Source organism: Marmota marmota, unplaced genomic scaffold (assembly GCF_001458135.2).
Source record: "Marmota marmota marmota unplaced genomic scaffold, marMar, whole genome shotgun sequence".
NCBI classification, from domain to species: Eukaryota; Metazoa; Chordata; class Mammalia; order Rodentia; family Sciuridae; genus Marmota; species Marmota marmota.
Genome location: NW_026000229.1, coordinates 15,605,142 through 15,625,595, shown reverse-complemented (window position 1 = coordinate 15,625,595; position 20,454 = coordinate 15,605,142). Strand labels below are relative to the sequence as shown.

The 20,454-nt window shown below is 37.1% G+C and overlaps 1 non-coding gene and 1 pseudogene across 1 annotated transcript; one reads left to right on the top strand and one right to left on the bottom strand.

The window, feature by feature from the left end:
• The first annotated feature begins 6,625 nt into the window (after positions 1 to 6,625).
• Positions 6,626 to 7,282, top strand: LOC107137781 (annotated as a pseudogene).
• A 12,850-nt stretch (positions 7,283 to 20,132) lies between these two features.
• Positions 20,133 to 20,204, bottom strand: Trnaq-cug. Its single transcript has one exon. It is a non-coding gene; the product is annotated as a tRNA-Gln (tRNA).
• Positions 20,205 to 20,454: the final 250 nt, after the last annotated feature.

Sequence of the window (20,454 nt, the reverse complement as noted above, 5' to 3'; positions counted from 1 at the left end):
TCACTGAAAGCCATAAATAAGTCATAAATGCAATTGCACAATAATGCAAATGTACTTAATACCACTGAACTGTACACATTTTAACATGGTTAAGATGGTAAATTTTATGTTATACATCCTTTACCACATTTTTAAAAACACTATAATGAAGTATAATTACATTTTTGAGGGGAAAGAGTATAAGACTTTGGAGTCAGACGGGATGACTGAATGGAAGTAGACTTGGATCCATCTGAGTTTAGCATGAGTTTAGTAGCAACACCTGTGAAAGGGAGAGGTGGCAAGCAGAAGTGGGTACATCGAAAAGCTGAGCTGAGAAGCAGGCTCTTCAACACCCTCAGCCAACCCCACAGGGAGCTCTGGAACTAGAATGTTCTATAGAGTTGTCCCAAAGTTGAGCTGAAATGGCCATATCTTAATGCCCCAACTTCAACAGTGTGGGCTGTCCCTGGAAGGGTGGCTGAAGCAGCTGCCTTCAAGCCACTTCCTGAAGGGGCTTGATAGTTGAAGGGTGTCTGTAGATGCCTCTCCCTCACCCAGGCAATGCCCTTCCTTGAAGGAAGTTGTGTATAATGCATTCAAGATGTCATCACAGAATTTTATTTTTTTGTGACTCAATGTCCATTTCACCCTTCAAAACTATACCCCGGATTCCTTTCAAGGAACTGCTTCTTCTGCCTCATGGGATGATAAATTGTAAATTCTAGCCTTCCTCCCCACTGGAATTTAAAGACGAATAGGGATTTCTTTCCACAAACTTTGAATCTTAAACAAAATGACAGAAAGAGAGAAGAATGCAAACAAAAAGGCCATGGCTGATATTCATTCTTTCTGGTTCTGGCATGTCTCTTTCAGCTTCCTGTTCATTCTGTGAGCTGTTAAATATCCTTCTAACTAAGGCCCCCTTTTAAAACTAAGCTTAGCCAATTTCTCTTGTTCACACCGAAATAACCCCAGCTGATTCACTAAGGTCCAGACGCTGACTCTACTACATTTAAGGGTTTGGCTTATTTAAGTCTCTTGAATCTTGGTTTCCTCATCTGCACATTTGGTATAATACAATCTACCTTGTAAGGTAGATTGTAAGAACTAGGGTAAGAGATAGTGCCTGTGCCCAGAATTATGAACAGACTAAAGGGGTTACAAAACTAATGAGAACAGATCCTGGCCTCCCAATTTGCACTGATGAGTTACTCTACTTCAGCAACAAATGTCATTTACAATAAATGGGGGGATAATGAGGATTTCCTGTTTGCCAATTTTCTGTTTGGGGCTGACTTTCAGTTTTGCCTTCTCTATGCTGATCTCTAAAGGGCTGAAGAGTGACACCACTGATGACACTGGAGCATAAAAGAGTGGAAGAGCGAAAGAGACAATAATCTGTCTTCCTGGAAATATCTGGTCAATGGATGGAAAATTTAAAAAAATAATAAATATATCCAAGGGTGTTGATAGTGAAATCTTTTAAAATTGTTGACATTGGAGAAGATGCCTAATAACTATCTTGGGATTTAGGTCCATTAAATAGAATTTATTTTGATGAGTGTTTTTCATGTGTAGAGACGCTGTGATTGGGTCCATGTTAATGTTGACGCACATGATAACATGTGGAATTTTAATTGGGTTCTACCATCCTTCACCACAAAAGGAAGGATGGAAAATAAAAATAAAAAGGTTTAATAAGGCTTTCCAGATGTGATAGCTCTTACACACTCCTCCTTCTGCTTTTCCCAAATCAACCTTCACTGCCAACACCAGAATACTTAAAATTTTTTAGTTGAATTATTTATATCTTTGTCTTCCTTAGACTACAAGTGAAAAAAGCTGAATGAAAAATTTAATGGTTACTACTGAAATATTTACAGATAGAAGGATATGATGTCTGGGATTTGTTTCAAAAAGTGGTGGCTTTGTGAGGGCTGCAAGTGGCTGGTGATGTGAACAGGACAGGACGGGCCACAGGTGAACATTTTGAGGGGTGGGCAATGATACATGGGGATGATTATTTTATTATGTCCGTGTTGTATTGTTTGAAATTTACCACAATATTTTTTTTAAAAAAACTTGTTGATAATAATTACTTAAATTTGTGTGAGGCAAAGACTAGGAACAGAAAAATTCAGTTATGTTAGCTATTACAATAATTGAATTATGGGTGAGTTCTTAAAAATTTTCATTTAATATCTTTTATTATTCTTTTTCAATAAATAAAAACCAAAGGGGGAAGATAACACTCAAAAATACTCTTTGAAAGTAAAGACTAATGATGTACCCGAGTTGGTTTGGATCAGTTTGAGAGGCCTGATTATTAAATTCTCAAGAATTTTACATCCTGGTTAACGTCATGTGGGCAGCTTGAAATTGACCTTGGCGGGAGTATTTATACCTTGGAAACCAGCAAATACTACAAATCAGTAATCCTAACATCTAGTGGTTATACTGTTATGCTCGAATTCGGAACCCCCAAAAGACCACCAGAGGCCAAGATTGATGTAAGCAGCAAAGAGGTGTTTATTGCGAGCTAGCTCTGTCCTCTGTGCACACAGCAACTGGTGACACTGAGGCCCCAAGCCCAGGGTTTGCAGCAGTTTTATACATTCTTTGGGGAAGGCAGGGACTTCACATATATCATAGCATCTCTTAGCAAATCATCACACGCTGCGGGAAAATCATAAAACAACTCTAAAACATGATTAGCGTATCAAGTGGCGGGAAAGAATCTGGAAAGAATTATTGGTTAGTTCAAGGGGTTGACGCACTTAAAATTGATTGGTTTAAATCGTGAGGATGTCGCAAGGGTAGTATGTGCAGGGCTTCTAGTTTAGATATTGGTCACCACACCTAGGTGGGGGCCATCTGGAATTTCAGATATTTCGATATCTTGGCCTATCTTAGGTGATCACCATCTGCAGCTTTTCCGAGAACTGTTTCCACAGAGCTTTGCTGTGGTATTTTCCTGACTTTAGGACTGCAGTAGGTCAGAGGTTAAGTTTCAGAGCAAAATGAAGTCCCAAGTAGAATGAGATTGCTTAGGTCTTTCAATACATTTACACATTATTGGTAAGAACTGTGTTTTATACTTTTCTGCCCACATTAAATAAAGGTCCTAAATCAACAGGCAGGTAATTAATAATTTATTATACATATATAATAAAGTTATATCATGGGCAGAAGTTATGCTAGGCACTTTTAGAGATACAAAAAATAATAATAATAATAATTATTATTATTATTATTGTTATTATTTTGGTACCGGGGAGTGAATCCAGGGGCACTTAACCACTGAGCCACCCCCCAGCTCTTTTTCATATTTTGTGTAGAGACAGGGTCTCACTGAGTTACTTAGGGCCTTGTTAAGTTGCTGAGACTGGCTTTGAACTCTCGATCCTCCTGCTTCAGCCTCCCAAGCTGATGGGATTACAGGTGTGCACCACCACACCTAGCACAAAGAATTATTTAAAGAAGAGGAAGAAAATATCCTAAACCTCATGAGATAGCACGTACATAAAAGATTACAATACAAAGAGGGTAACTATGAGGTGTAATGCTCAGACCTATCTCTAAAAGAAATGCTTGTCAACCAGGTGCGTGATGCATGTCTGTAATCCCAGCAACTCAGGAGGCTGAGGCAGGAGGATTTTGAGTTCAAAGTCAGCCTCAGCAATTTAGTGAGGTACTGTTTCCAGATAAAATATAAAAGGGCTGGGGATGTGGATCAGTGGTTAAACACCCCTGAGTTCAACCCCTTGTATGAAAACAAAACAAAACAAAAAAAACACTTGCCATATAGCTGCAAGTAATATAGTCGTTGACAGCTTCTAGCAGCTAGTGCCTTTAAGATCCACCTCAGCTTTCTAAAAACACTGAGTTGTGCCCAGGTGTTGTAGTGCATGTCTTTAATCCCAGTGACTCAGGAAGGTGAGTCAGGAGGATCCCAATTTTGAAGCCAGGCTGGGTGACCTTAGCAAGATCTTGTTTCAAAATAAAAAACAAAAAAGGCCTGGGGATGTAGCTCAGTGGTAGAGCACCTCTAGGTTAAATCCCCAGTACTACTACTACTACAAATATTACTACTAATAATAAACTGAAATAGATAAATAAAAATAAAAATGCTGAATTGTACGCTTTTAAAAAATATTTATTTATTTATTTATTTATTTATTTATCTATTATTTTATATGACAGTGGAATGCATTACAATTCTTATTACACTGAATTGTACACTTTTAAAGGGTAAGTTTTGTTGTAAATAATTATATCTCGATAAAGCTGTTACATTTTTTAAAAAGGAAAACAAGACAAAGATGCCATCCACTAGTCCCATTGTTAATGTTTTCTGGAAGGACTAGCTATTGCAATAGGACAAGAAAAGTAAGTAAAAGGTACAGCTTACAAAAGAAATTTTTAAAGATTTTTATTTGGAGAATATTTTATTATTCATTGAGAAAATTCCAAGAAAAAAAAAAAAGAAAGAATCCAGTGGGGTGGCTAATAGGATATATACAATATACAGATGGTTCCCAAGTGATGATGGTTTGACTTATAAATTTTTTTGTAACTTTATGATGGTGCAAAAGTGATACTCATTCAGAAGAAACTGTACTTTGGTTTCTGAATTTTGATTTTCCTGAATTAGTAATATGTAGTATTACACTTTCTTTGGGATGCTGAACAGCTGTAGCAAGCAAGCCACAGCTTCCAGTCAGCCATGTGCTAACAACAGTGTATTATGTTGCTAATCTATCATGCTTGGTAGATTAGAGGTATTAAATACATTTTTGATTTAATGTTATTTTCAACCTATGATAGGTTTGCTAGAACATAATCCCATTGTAAATCATGGAGCTTCTATATGTATGTGTATGTCTTAGTTTATTTGTGCTGCTATAGCAAAATGCTATGGATGGATAACTTATAAATAATAGAAAATTATTTTTTTTTTTACAGATCTGAAGGTTGAGATATCCAACATCAAGGTACTGGAAGGTTTGCTTCTAGTGAAGGCTGCTGTCTCTGCTTCTGAGATGGCACCTTGTTATGCATCCCCTGGAGGGGATAAAAGCTGTGTTCTCACATGGAAGAAAATGGAGGGAAGAAAAGGGGCAAGCCCTTCCTGAAGCCTCTTTATAATGGCATTTATCTACATGAGGAGTGCCCTTATAATTTAATCACTTTGCAAAATAATACCACACTTGGGGATCAAGTTTCAGTATGAATTTTGGAGGAGACACACATTCAGAAAATAGCAATATGTTTACACACACACACACACACACATACACACACACATATACACACACACAAATAAACACACTAAGATATATACCAGATAGAAAAATATTTGGTTCACTGTGATAGCAACTGCTATAAAATACTTCTGAATAAACCTAATCTAAAACGTGTAGGACCTTTACAGAAAAAAGGATAAATTTTTATTCAAAAGCATAAAACTAATCTTGAACAATAGTTATATATTTTCACGAAAGGAAAAACTTGTTATAAAAATAAATCCTGGGACTGGGATTGTGGCTCAGTGGTAGAATGCTTGCCTTGCATGTGGGTTCGATCCCCAGCACCACATATAAATAAATAAAGGTATCATGTCCATCTACAACTAAAAAAAAAATCATTTCTTTACAAATTAATCTGATTGCAATGCAATCCAAATAAACCCCCAATAGATATTTTTGTAATATATTAAATTGTTTCTAAAGCTCACCTAGAAAACATAAATGTGATATAAAGTTAGAAAAAATATTTAAGATAGAAAAGAATTACGAGAAGCACTGATACATAGGTAGAAAAAAATCAATGGAACAAAAAGGGAAGTTCAAAAGTAGACCCATTACTATGGAGTTTTAGGATGGGAATTTAAGATATAAGAATGATATTTCAAAACAATAGGAAATGATGGATTGTTCAATAAATGATGTTGAGATAATTGGATATTCATATAAGAAAACTAATGCTAAAAATAAAACTTGACATGAAAAATTCCATTAAAAAGCTAAAACACCAATAATAAACTGTGGAAAATATTTTTAGCATATAAGAGTGGAAAGAACTTAATATCCTTAATTCTATAAAGAGCTTTTATTAGACAAATGATGAATATCTGGTTGACAAAGGGACAAAGGATTTGAACAGGCAATTCACAAAAAAAAGAAATAAAATTGTCTAGTAAACATTTAAAAAATTCCCAATTTCACTTTAACGTATAATAAAATTATATTATAATAAAAGTGAGAGACAGCAAAAATAAAAATAATGAAAAATACTATATTTTTAAGAACAGAGAATCAGGGACTCTCATAAGCCATTATTAGGAATTAAAATTGCTACAACTAATGGGAAAGCATTTCTTCTAAAAATGTTTTCAAAAGAAATAAATATTTGAAAAGATATTTGCTTCAGCATGTTTATAGTGTGTGTGTGTGTGTGTGTGTGTGTATACCGGGATTTAGGCCTTCACTAAATTGCTGAGGCTGGCTTTGAACTCCAGATCCTCCTGCCACAGCCTCCTGAGCCATTGGGATTACAGGTGTGCCCCACTGTGTGCAGCAACTTGTTTACAGTATTCAAACACTGCAAAAATCTAAAGGCTTATCAAAAGCAGATTGGGAATATGGCGGTGCCCAGTGGCGGTGTGAGCTGTGAGGAGTTCCCCGAGTTCCAGGAATTACTCAAGGTGATGAGGACAATTGATGACAGAATAGTACCTGAATTAAACACTACGGTTCCAACAGCTTCCTTTGCAGGGAAAATCGATGCCAGCCAAACCTGTAAACAACTTTATGAGTCTTTGATGGCAGCTCATGCTAGTAGGGAAAAAGTTATAAAAAATTGTATAGTCCAAACCTCAGAAGTAGTAAAAAACCTTCGTTGAGAGAGAAAAGAATTTGGATGATTTAAAGTTATTAAAGCAACTTAGAAAAGAACAAAGTTGAAGTGGATGCAATCAGAACTGAATGTTGAAGAAGTGGTAAATGACAGGAGCTGGAAGGTGTTTAATGAACGCTGTCGAATTCACTTCAAGCCTCCAAAGAATGAATAAAGAGAGATCCTTTTTTTAAAAGAAGAACCGGGTCATCTCATGAGAGCTAAGCACGACAGACATCAACAGGGTGGGCTTCTTAGGATGATTTCTGAGCCAACAGTCCAAGACCTTTTGTTGATTTCAGCCCCACTTAGCCAAGACCTCAAGTCTAAATAATTCTGATAATTATAAAATAATCAATTGCTATTTTATACTGATTCTGTAAAAAAGTGTTTTATAACTATTAAAATAATTTTCTGAAAAAAAAAGCATATTGGTTAAATAATATAAAAATAAATATTTGAGTTTTAGGGCTGGGGGTGTAGCTTAGTGGTGGAGCATTTGTATAGCATACTCAAGGCCATAGGTTTGATCCTCAACAACAGAAAAAACTTTTTAAAAATAAAGAATTTAAAAATGGTTAGGGCCTTATCTAAAGGCAGGCTCCCTCTGGTGGTAGGAGGGCTGGAGTGCACTCGAGATAGGAAAGGGTATCTCCCCTCCCCCATCGCACAAGCAGTCCCTGGCTTCCCTCTGAAAGGACCATAACCCTGGGGACCATAGAAGTGGTCATGAGTTTGTTCCTGAATATGAACTATGCTGGCATCCCATTCTACAGACTCTTGAAATTTGGGGAGAAATTGGTTGTCACAATGATTGAGCATTTAGAGAATGTAGGCCAGGGGGATTAGGTTTCAATTGTGGGACAAATACATTTCAGAATTTTCCTACACCCTACAACTTATAATATGCATTAAGGCAGATTTTTAAAATTTGTGTATAATAATTTGAATCTAGACTCAAACTGTATTTTTTATATAAATATGAACTATTTAGTGTAGTTTTAATATAAACTAAATTTCTTATATGGGGTTAATGGGTAAATTGAGAAAAAATAGTACTTTGTTACATTTGGAACTTTACCAAAAGTTGTTCATTATTTCAGAAAAATCATATCTTCAACCACGAACATTTGTGGTATTTGAGTCACTGATTCAGCCTTGCATATTGCAATTCACGCTGCATAATGTAATTCACGCTGCATATTTTAACATCTCTGAAATCAGGATATATCCTACAATCAATGATGTCTTAGATTCTATGAAATACGGTACTGAATATCAGTCTGAATTTGAAGTTGTTGTTGCATTCATTTCTTGCCTGGGTTCTTAACCACCTCTCAACTGGTCTCCCTGCTCCCTCCCTTATTTGCCTAAAATCTATTTTCAACACAGCAGTCAGAATTTTCCTTTAAAAATGTAGGTCAGATCATATCACTCCTGTGCTCAAAGCCTTCTAATGTTTCACCATTCTGCTCAGAGTACAAGTCTTACAAAGGCCTGTGAGGCCCTTGGAGATCTAGTTGTTTTACTTTCTCTGATTCGTTTCCTACTTCTGCTTTTACTTATACCACTTTCTCCAATCCATTTCCTTGGTCCACTTAGAAACCATACACTTGCTAAGTATGTTGCTTTAGAATTTTTGCACTGGTTGTTCTACTCGCCAGAATAATTTCTCCCTAGACAATTTGCATGATACACTCCCTCACAACTTTTGAGTGTACCTTCTAGTGAGGGCTGCTTTGACCATTCTACTTTAAACTACAATCTGCTACCCACCTCCCAATTGTCCTATTTTTCCCCCCCATAAAATGTATCATTTTCTGCTGGGGTGCAGTGGTGCATGTCTGTAATCTCAGCTGCTTGGGAGGTTAAGGCAAGGAAGATCATGAGTTCAAAGCCAGCCTCAGCCACTTAGTGAGGACATAAGCAACTTAAGGAGACCGTCTCTAAATAAATTATAAAAAAGGGCTGAGGATGTGGTTCAGTGGTTAAGTGCCTTGGATTCAATCCCTGGTATCCCCCCTGCCAAAAAAGAAATTAAACCTCCACCTCAAATATATTAAACATCTTAGTGAATTTCTCTTACAACTCTCCAAAAAGAACCACTATTCCAAAATAAATTTATGTATAAATTTTAAACCCTGGTTCCAATTAAACATAAAAGTAAAGCAAAGCAAAGCAAAACAAACCAAAACTTACTTGTGCATTATGTTGATCGCTTGATGTCTATCTCCTACCAAGTTACTAGAATGTTTGCTTTGTGAGGCAGGGATTTTTGTCTGCCTTTCTAATAAACAGTGCCTGACACACAGTAGCTGCTTCATACATACTGTGGCATAAATGGTGATTCTGCTATGAGGTTCAAGTATCTAATTACCTCATTATGTCTTCTATTATGGTTGTGCTCAAGCATGTACATATTGAAGTATATATTATTTTATCATGAGTTATTGTCTTATTTCTCATTTATATTATATTTGCAGCATTATACAGATATTAAAATTACCCATTCAACACTCAGAAGCCTCTTTAAAACGGTGTCTGACATCTTTCTTTAGTTGTGATGTTTTCCTCTGTAACTGTATATATCCAACAGCTAAAATGGATTATATAGTACTATACACACACACCTGTGAACACACATATGTTATGAAGCAAAATAATAAAATAAATACCAGTAAACTCGGCTCCTAACTTTAAAAGAATTTTGTGTGCCAGAAGTCTATCATAAGTTCTATTGATTTTATAAGTCAGGATGGTAAAGGCTGTGCTATAAAATGTTGGTTACAATATCAGAGTTCGGATATTAGGTTTGAGAATCGCTGGTTTAGGTCATTCCAGAAGCCATCCCTGGAGCTGTGGGTAGGGGTAATCCCGCCCAAATTGCCTCTTGGAGAGAAGGGTTGGTTGAATGTTGGGGACACAACCACAGCGTTAGTGACCGGGACCAAACAAACTCCACTTTCCAAATTTACTTTATTTCCATATTGTTTGTGTTGCTTGAATGTTTTACAGCAAGTGTTCATTTCTTTTATAACAAGTAAAATCAACAAGGATATTTTTATTAGAAAAAAACTCCCACAAAATATATAAAACATAGAAACAAAAGAATAAAAACTCATCCATCATCCTACTTCACAGGGATAACCACTGCTAACATTTTATTTTTATAACCTTTTGTTTTCAGGCTGTGTGGATATACACAGATTTTTTTGCGGGGGTGGGGGGTACCAGGGATTAAACTCTGGAGCACTCGAATACTGAGCCAAATTCCCAGCCCTATTTTGTATTTTTTATTTAGAAACAGGGTCTCTCTGAGTAGCTTAGGGCCTTGCTAATTTACTGAGGCTGGCTTTGAACTCCTGTCCTCCTGCTCAACCTCCTCAGCTGCTGGGATATGGCACTTGGCAACACAGATTTTTAATGATGGCTTGAATAATAGGTGTCATGTAGTAGGATATGTCTTTTGTCAAGATTGTTCTGATAGTCACCTTCATGTTAGACTGAATGGGGAGAAAACTGAGGGTAAGAGTAGATTGTAACCAAACAGCAGGGAAAGAGGATTTAGATTGAAACAGTGGTTGTGGGAATGGAAAGGGACATAAACTAGAGATACTGAAAAGGAGTCATGCAGGTGACTTAGTGATTAGTACATGTTAGAGTGGCAATGGCAATTTATGTATGTATGTATTTATGAGAAGTCTGTTTTCCCAAGCTAAGTGGGAACCCCTGGGCTCAAGTAATCTTACACTTCAGCCTCTGAATAGCTGGGACTATAGCTACTGCACACAGTAGTGATGGTGATTTTTGATATCTATGTATCCTAACTTTGTATTGAAGAAGGTCAGAGATGGAACCAGGCTTGGTCGTAGCTCCAGCCACGCAGGAGGCTGAGGCAGGAGGATTGATTGAACCCAGGAGTTGGAGACCAGCCTGTGCAACACGGTAAGATTCCATCACAAAACAACAAATGGGGCCAGGTATGATGGCACATGCCTCTAATCCTAGTGACTCAGGAGGCTAAGTCAGGAGGATATCAAGTTTGAGGTTAACCTTGGCAATTTAGCAAGACCCTGTCTCAAAATATTTAGGGGATTAAATGTCCCTTGCTTCTGGTAAACCCATGTTCCCCAAATGGGGAGGATCAAAAGGTACTCTTTCTTTACCTCCCTCTTGCTCTCTTTTTCCAAAAACAGAAATGCACATACTTAAAGTATGAAATTCAATGAGTTTTGAGATATGTGTACACCTGTGAAACAATCACTACATCAAGATAATGAATATAGCGCCATCCCAGCAAATGTCTTCATGCCTTTTAGTTCCTTTACCTTTCTTTGGCTCTGTCCCCAGACAACTACTGATCTCTTTTCTGTCACTATAGGTTATTTGCATTCTGCAGACCTTATTTAAGTCTGTAGACTTCTAGAATCATACAACATGTGCTCCTTTCCTCTGGCTTCTCTCACTCAGCATGCTTATCTTGAAATTCATCCACTTTTGCAATTCTTGCAATTCTCCACCCACTTTATCAGCAATTCTTTCCTTTTTATTGCGGAGTAGTGTTACATAGTGTGGCTATACTAAAATTTGCATACATAAAATTTGCACTGAGCTACTTCCCCATTCACCTGTTGATGGAAATTTGGGTTACTGCCAGTTCTTTACTATCACAAAAACAGGCTGCTAAGAACATTTGCATACAGGATTTTGTGTGACTATATAGAACTTTCATTTATTTTGGATAAATGCCTAGGAATGGATTGACTGGATTGTATAGTAATCATTTCTCTGTTCTAAGCTTTGGATCTACATCTGTAAGTGTCACCTTTATCTGTTCTTTTTTTGCCCTGACCAATTTAGTATTGTGGCTTTATTTATTTATGATACTGGGGATTGAAGCCAGAGGCACTTTACCACTGAGCCACATCACATTTGGGGGATGAGTGTGGATGAGGGTGAACAGAAAGCCATCCAGTTCACAGGAATTGTGGGAGGCTGTCAGGAAAGAGGCAAATTGTCCCAGAGAGACAGGGATCCTGGGAAGACTGAGGATCTCAGCCTGTTCCAGTCCTGTATCACCATCTGTCCCTTTTTCCTGATCTCATTAAGAAATGAGATCCAGGGCTGGGGTCCTGGCTCAGCGGCAGAGTGCTCACCTGGCATGTGCGAGGCCCTGGGTTCCATCCTCAGCATCACATATAAATAAATAAAATAAAGGTATCGTGTCCAACTACAACTAAAAAAATAAATATTAAAAAAAAAGAAATGAGATCCAGACTCCTTTTAGTTTTCTTCCCCCCTTGGCAAAATGTATATAAAACAAAATTTTCATCATAACTCTTTTAAGTGTATAATTCAGTGACATTAAGTATATTCACAATGTTGAAAACTGTCATCACTGTTCATTTCCAGAATTTTTTCATCATTCCAAACAGAAACCCTGTGCCCATTAAACAATAACACCCCCTTCCCCACTCCTCACCCGCTGGCAATCACCATTGTACTTTCTATCTCTATGAATGTACCTAGTCTAAGTACCTCAGACAAGTGAAATCATAACCTATTTGTTCGTTTGTGTCATTTCAATTCACATAGATGTATTGCTTGAATCCTTGCTTTCAATTCTTCTGAAATTCTAGGAGTGGAATTGCTGAATCATATGATTATATGTTTATCTTTTTTTTTTTTTTTTTCGATACTAGGGATTGAAATCAAGGCCTTGTGCACGTAAGACAAGTGCTTGACCACTGACTACATCCCCAACTCTTTTTAAAAAAGTTTTTCAGTGAACTTGGGGATTGAACCCAGTGGTACTCTACCACCAAGCTACATGATTGAGCCCTACTTATTTATTCCCAGCCATATTTATATTTTATTTGGAGATAGGGTCTTGCTAAGTTTACCAAGCTCAACTTGAACTTGTGACCTTCCTGTTTCAATTTCCCATGTAGCTGATATTACAGGTGAGCACCACAGGAGCTGACTATGTTTAATTTTTAAGGAACCATCAAACTGTTTTACACAGTGTTTACACATTTTACATCCTCCCTAGCAATGCTGAGGTTTCCAATTTCTTCTCGTTCTCTCCAACATTTATATTTTGTTTTAAAATTATAATAGCCATCTGATTGGGTTTGTGGTTTTGGCTTACATTTCTTTTTTTTTTTTTATTTTTAGTTGTAGATGGACACAATACCTTTATTTTATTTATTTATTTTTACGTGGTGCTGAGGATCGAACCTAGTGCCTTACATGTGCCAGGTGAGTGTTGTATTACTGAACCACAACCCCAGCCCTTGACTTGCATTTCTTAATGGTTAATGATATTAAGCATCTTTTCACATGCTCACTGGCCATTTGGAGATCTTTGGAGAAATGACTATTTAAGTCCTTTGCCTGTTTTTGAATTGGCTGTTGGTTTCTTTGTTCTTGTTGAGTTATAAGAGTTCTTTATATAGTTTGATTTTTAAATATTTTTTCCATTCTATGGGTTTATACTCTTGATTTGTATCCGTCCTTTTACATTTTTGTGCCATATGATTTATAATCTCTGAGCACCAAACCTAAAAGGCTAAGAAAATGTGAAGAGTAAACTCATATAAAAAAAGTTAGATGTTATTTTGATTCTAATTTCACGTTATAGAAAAAGTCTATAATTGAACTATGTAGTATTTGGGCATAAACAAAAAGTTGTCTATAATATAAATTTTAATCTATATGTAAAAGGCATATATTTTAAGCAATAAAAATATTTACATAAAAATATATATTATCATTGCTTTCCCTAAGAATAACTAGTACTCTATTGACTATAATCAGATAAAGTTTAAGAGTTTTCTTGATCTAGTATATAATTTGTCATCTCACAATATCCTCAATAAGAGAGATAAAAAGCACAGAAGATGAATTTTACCACTTCATAAGATCTGTTTTCTTCTCTCTCTCAAAAGTTTTTATTGTGGAATAGACCTAGTATAATTACAAAAAAGTACATGAAATTGGTATGCAGAGATTAACAGATAAACAGATAAAGTGAATAACACTGTAAAATTCCTTTGGGCCCAGAAATAGTGCACTGAAGTCTGTTTACCAGGCAGAGGGTATTTTCATGTTTTGGACCAGAAGGTCTCTGCCACAGCTATTCGACTCTGCCATTATAGAACAAAACAACCATAGGCAATGTCTTAACAAATAGAAACCACATATGGAAACCTTTTACATCAGGCCTTGGGTTCTACCTTATGGAATTCTGTACGGAGGCATGCCTGTCTCTAGGCATTCTGAGGCCTAGGGAGTGTGCTCAACAATTTCAAAAGTGAGCTAGGATGGAGGTGATGCTCACACCATTCTGATCCTTTCCCACAGCTGGCTTTGGCCTGGATTCTTACTATTGCCTCATGCTTCTCAACCTTGGCACTATTGACATTTTGGGCCAGGTAATTCCTTTCATCTTGGGGGCTCTCCTGTGCATTTTAGGCTGCTTAGCAGTGCCCCTAATCTCTACCTACTAGATGCCAATAGCACCCCCAGTAGCACTAAAAGTGTCTCCAGGCACTACCAAATGTTTCTGGGGGTAAAAATGATCCCTGTTGAAAATGAATGAATTGGCGGAATATTTACTATGTTCCAAGAATGAAGCTAAGAACTACACATATATTATTTCAGTTCTTCATCCTTGTTCCCATTTTGCAGATAAGCAGCTGAGCTTCCGCTGGATTAGATAAATTATTAAAGTTGAAACAGCAAGTGAATGGCTAAGCAGATGTTCAAACACAGCCCTAGCAGGGTCCACTTGATTTTTTTTTTTTTTCCCTTTGGTACTGGGGATGGAACTCAGGGCCACTGGACCACTGAACCACTGAACCACATCCCCAGCCCTATTTTGTATTTTAGTTAGAGACAGGGTTTCACTGAGTTGCTTAGAGACTTGCTTTTGCTGAGGCTGGCTTTGAACTCTCAATTCCCCTGCCTCAGCCTCCCAAGCAGCTGGTATTATAGGTGTGCACCATCGTGTCTGGCCCCACTTGGTTTTTAATCAACCATGTATTGTTGCCTTGAGGATGCAAAGGATGTAGTCCAGGTCATTTCCCCCACATATTCTAAGACATTTTATTTTTATGTTTAAAATGTATTTTTAAATTGTCAATGGGCCTTTATTTTATTTATTTATATGCATTGCTCAGAATTGAACCCAGTGCCTCACACATACTACTGAGCTACCACCCCAGTCTCTCTAAGATGTTTTAAAATCTATATTTATAGGCTTTTTAGTCTTTTTTTTTTTTTTTTGGTTTTCCTATTGACTATTTAAGATAGACATGCTTGAAACTAAGGTCAGCATTTTTGCTTTTTCTGCTTTTTTTTTAATCCTCAATTCCCTTTTTCTATTGATCATTCTTCCAAATAAAGATTAAACCTCAGATCTCTCTCTGACTTTTTTGCATGTCCACAGGCGGAATCTCATATTTCTGTACATCATGTCCAACTTTCTGTATTTTGTTTCTTGAATGAATTTTGATTTTAATGATTTGTAATGAAACCCTAGCCAAAACTCTGATATAAATCTTTATGGATCTTAAGAAGTTTAAAGTTCATTTGAAAGAGAAAGTCCTTTAAAATAATCAATGTTTAGGAAGAATAAACATTGAGAGGGAATTTCCACATTTATTTTTATTTACCAAGTACATATATCTCCTACTATGTGTTAGATACTATTCTAAAGCGCTATACAAAGATTTACTTATTTAATACCATCTATAAGAAATCAAACTAGACTACAAAGTTATAATAATTGAAGTACTGTGATACTGGCATAGGAGGAGAACTCTAGACCAATGACAAGGTATCATATCAGGTAAGGTCCTATGAAAACAGATACCAGATGAATGAGAAGTGCAAGAGATTCTTTTGGGGAAAATACCTATAAAAAACAAGGGAGAGGGGCTGGAGTTGTAGCTCAGTGATAGAGCGCTTGCTAGCATGTGTGAGCCCCTGGGTTCTCAGCACCACATATGAATAAAATAAAGGTTCATCAACAACTAAAAATATATATATTAAAAAAAGAACAAAAGGGAGAAGGAGGGCCTTCCAACCACCATGCAATTTCAATATCTATGCAAGAAGATAGAAAAGCTTTAGATTGTTATATGATTCAGAGAAAAATCTCATCTAGACCAATGGAAACCTCCAGAAAGGCTGCCTTTTAGAAGAGCCTCTCTTGGGACAGAAAAGATCCAGCTCTATAGCCCCACTGTGTTCAGTCATTGGAAGGGGTCCAGAAGGAGTGTGGCTTCAGTGTGAACACTGAAGTGGATTTTGGAGGTGTGGCTGCTGGAGGCCAAATACATTTCTTACAATGGGGTCTGTTTTGAAGGGACAACTGAGTGTGCCTTTGTGGCCGCCTGAGGTGTTTTTTTTTTTTTTTTTTTTGGTTATCCTCATTTGCCTTTTTCTATTGATTTTTCTTCCAACTAAAGAGTAACCTCATATATCTGACTTTTTTGCATCTCCATAGGCAGAATCTCATACTTTGCATATCATTTTCAAATTAATATTTTGTTTTTGAATTAATTTTGTTTTTAATGATTAGTAATGAAAACCTAGTCAAAAATCTAATATGAAAGATTGAAGAACAGATTCATTCATCTATGTGAATGCACTGAAAATAATTTAGGCATTTCAAATGAGTGGGGGGAAGTAGAATATTTAAATAAATGATGGTGAAATAATTGGCTAACCATTTAGAAAGAATTAATTTAGATTCCTATTTCACATCATCCTTAATATAAGTCAAATCCAGATGGAGAAAAACATTTCAAAAATATTTGAAGAAGAAAAATTTTAGAGTATTCTTGGCATGGAAAAACTTTATGCAAAATATAACATACAGAAGCCATAAGAGAAATGACTGAAAGAGATTTGATGAAATTACTATTTAAAATTTCTGTATGGAAAAAGGCATCATAAACAAAATTAAAAGTCAGGTGATAACTGAGCACAGTGCAGTACACCTGTAATCCCAGGTTGAGGCAGGAGGATCATTTGAACTTGGAGTTCAATGTCAGTTTAGGCAACATAGTGAGACCTACTCTCAATAAACAACCAAAAAGCAGATACCTCCCCCCAGCAAAAAAAAAAAGTTAGGTGGTAGTAGATTTGGATAAAATATTTTTGCCATATACAACAGGCAAAAAAGTGAAAATTATTGGGCATGAATTAAACGTATTGCTGGAATTCAATGTTTGTAATTGGTGAATAGTATAGCTCAATGATGGCAATTAGGTTTGAACTGGTTCTCTGGGGTGAAAGGAAATGCCACATGGATGGGATACCACATCCCATTTATAGTTGGAAGAAAGAGAGAAAAAAGTGGAAACCCCTCTGTCTCTAACCAGGAAAAACCTTCCTAGATTCCTTATAGGCTTGCCTGTTATTGGCCAGAATTCCTACATGGCTGCTTCTTTAGGATAGCTGGAAAAAATGAATATTTGGCTTTTCCAGCCTTTCTAGTGGAAATGGGCAAGGAAGAAATGATTTGGAAATAGGTTTTAATTTAGTAAATCCTCAACATTTGCCATATCTACAGGAAAGAGAATGGCAATGTTTGTACAAACTATGATATAACCTTGCTAAGGAAAACTATGCAGCAAAATAGCTAAGTCTGTATAGACTAATATGGAAAGATTTCTAAGATGAAGAACAGAACATACAACCTGATATTATTTACAAGTACATGTATATATGTGTGTACATACATAATAAATAATACATAAAATATGTAATTATAACATATATTATACATAGTAGTTACCTCTGGGGCTGGGAGAAGAATTGAAGCAGTGAAGGATCTAAATTTTTATGCTTCTGTACATTTAAATTGCTTACATTAAGAATGGGGTCCATTTTTTTTTTTTTTTGTGGTACTGGGGATTAATCCTAGGGGTGCTCCACCACTGAATTACATCTCCAGCCCTTTTTATATTTTATTTTTGGACAGGGTCTCGCTAAATTGTCAAGGCTGTTTTTAAACTTAGAGTCCTCCTGTCTTGGCCTCCTAAAGTGCTGGGATTACAGGCATAGGCCACCATATCTAGCCTGTATTTCTTGATTGATTAGAAAAGAAGCATCAAGTAATTACTACCCTTCTTAAAAAACAAAAACAAGAAAGTAAAACCTCAATTCTCTTCTTTGTCTATGGAATACTATTTTTCTCCCCACATAACCTTTTTCTTTATTTATTCCCATGGCTGCACCCCATTTCTATTAACTTGTGTCCTGTAGATTGCAAGTAGACTTCTGATATTCATCCCTCCAGTCTTTCTTTACCCCGGTCCTGCAGTTCACAGTCACTTACTTTCCCTAAGACCAGGTTTATTTCAATCATCCCTGTCCACAAATCTTTTTTTATTTCCACAGAGTATTCAGAAGGATGCCAACAGTATCCCATAGAAAAACAATTCTGGGGCTGGGGATTTAGTTCAGTGGTAGAGTGCTTGCCGAGCACTTGTGAGGCACTGGGTTTGATCCTCAGCACTGCATAAAAAAATAAATAAAATAAAGGCATTCTTGTCCAGTTACAACTGCAAAAAAAAAAAAAAGAAATTAAAAAAGAAAAACACTTCTGTAGTGTGTTGAATTGGGAAATGCTGTGTTAAACACTGTTAAAAAATATATCTTCAGAGGGGAATATCTATAGACTTTAAAATGCCAAAGTGCTAAGGGAATCTCTAATGGGGGAGACTATGTAGTTGTTCTCAATTTCACTTGACCATGCAACTCTTCTTTTGAGGAACACTTTGTCCTTCTCAGAACACACAATGAGAAACAAATGACTTAAAAGGAAAAGTTCATGATGATTCTGGCATTCATGGCTTTGCACAACATATTTATACCCTATTTCCTCCACTCACTTCCCAAAATGATTTTCCTTCCTTGCTCCCTCCTTCAGGGGTTAGTGCTAGTTCCTCTCCCTCCAGGGAGTCCTTCCTAATTATCTGTTTCTCTGAGCTGTTAGTTACTCCTGAAATGTCTGGTTACTGGCAGTCTGCCTTTTGTGGGGCCATCTTGTCTATCTAAGCACTGGGATTGTCTGAGAAATAATCAGTGGCACACAGGTGTCCTACAAATATTTTGCTGCTTAAGGAATATCATGCATCTCTCCTAGCTTAAATGCTCACCTCCTGGGAGTATTTAGAACCTTAGATGAACCTCTTGTCACCTTATACTGGCAGAAATCCTAGGCTCCTGGCCCCCTTATTCCATCTTCAAAGGTGAGTTTAGGTCTTGTCACACCACATCACTCTGACCTCTTTTGCTTCTGTTTTCCACTTTTTCTTTTTAAAGACGTTTTAGCTGCAGATGGACATTATTTTATTTATTTTTATGTGGTGCTGAGGATCAAACCCAGTGCCTCACATGTGCTAGGCAAGTGTCCCACCACAAAGCCACAACCCCAGCTCCGTTTTCCACTTTTAAAGGACATCGGGCCTACTCAGATAATCAAGAGTAAGTAGTATTCTTATTTAAGGTCAATTGGTTAGCAACTTATTCTATGTGTAAGCTTAATTCCTTTCAGTCAGGTAACCTAACATTCAGTTGCCAGGAACAGGAAAGAGGACAAGTGTGAAGGAGCCATTCTCTCTTCTACACTCTTGTTCAACAGCCTAAATTGAGAGTTTGCATATAGATGGCAGGGGATAATGAGTGGGAAAGGTATTTGGGAATTTTGTAATTCAAGAGTCCTTTCAAATACAAGGAGGCTCTGAGGCTTGACCAGATTGACATTTCCCCTAAAATGCAGATTCCGCAAAGCCATCCATTGCTCTGCGTGTTAGATGAAGTTAGTTATGTAAACGGGCTTAGCTTAGAGGCCAACAAACAGGACTCAAGAAGTTCTTGATGAATCTTGATGAGGAGGGTGGGCGAAGTTCTCTGAGTGACATCTGGAGATAGTTTGAGAGATTTCCGGAGAGGAGTGGGTGAGAAGCGCCTGCCCTTGACTGAAGCTGAGTGAAGAAAATTCCAGCAAAATAGATCGTTTTGTTAAAGCTTCTGAATCAAGGGCTTGGCAGAGGGCTCTGGTTTTAAAAAGTAGCTAATTATCAAACCTCCAGGCAGTGGATCCCGAACAGAATGAGGAAATTTGTGTTTTTTATAGGCAAAGATTATATTTCACTTAATTCAAGGCTCGATACATGGCAGTAGTTTCATTTCTTATTAAGATCGTAAACGAATTATTAAAAAGCTATGGGTATAGGTTCCACCGAGATTTGAACTCGGATCGCTGGATTCAGAGTCCAGAGTGCTAACCATTACACCATGGAACCGCCACACGTATATAGCCGCCTTCAGCTGCCTAATCCTTAGAGAACCCCGCCCCCATCCACAAACCCACCACCGAAAGGAGGCTCACGCCTCTCAGTACGCCGCTTCCCAGCATGGTGGCACAAGAAATGAGCGAGGGGCCACCAGAACTGTGGTCAACAGTGAACTTAAGACTCAAGTTTCCTACATGAGCCTCCTTTAGAAGCGAGAATTTTTAAAGACCGACGCTAGGCGAAGAGGAACTCCCACACT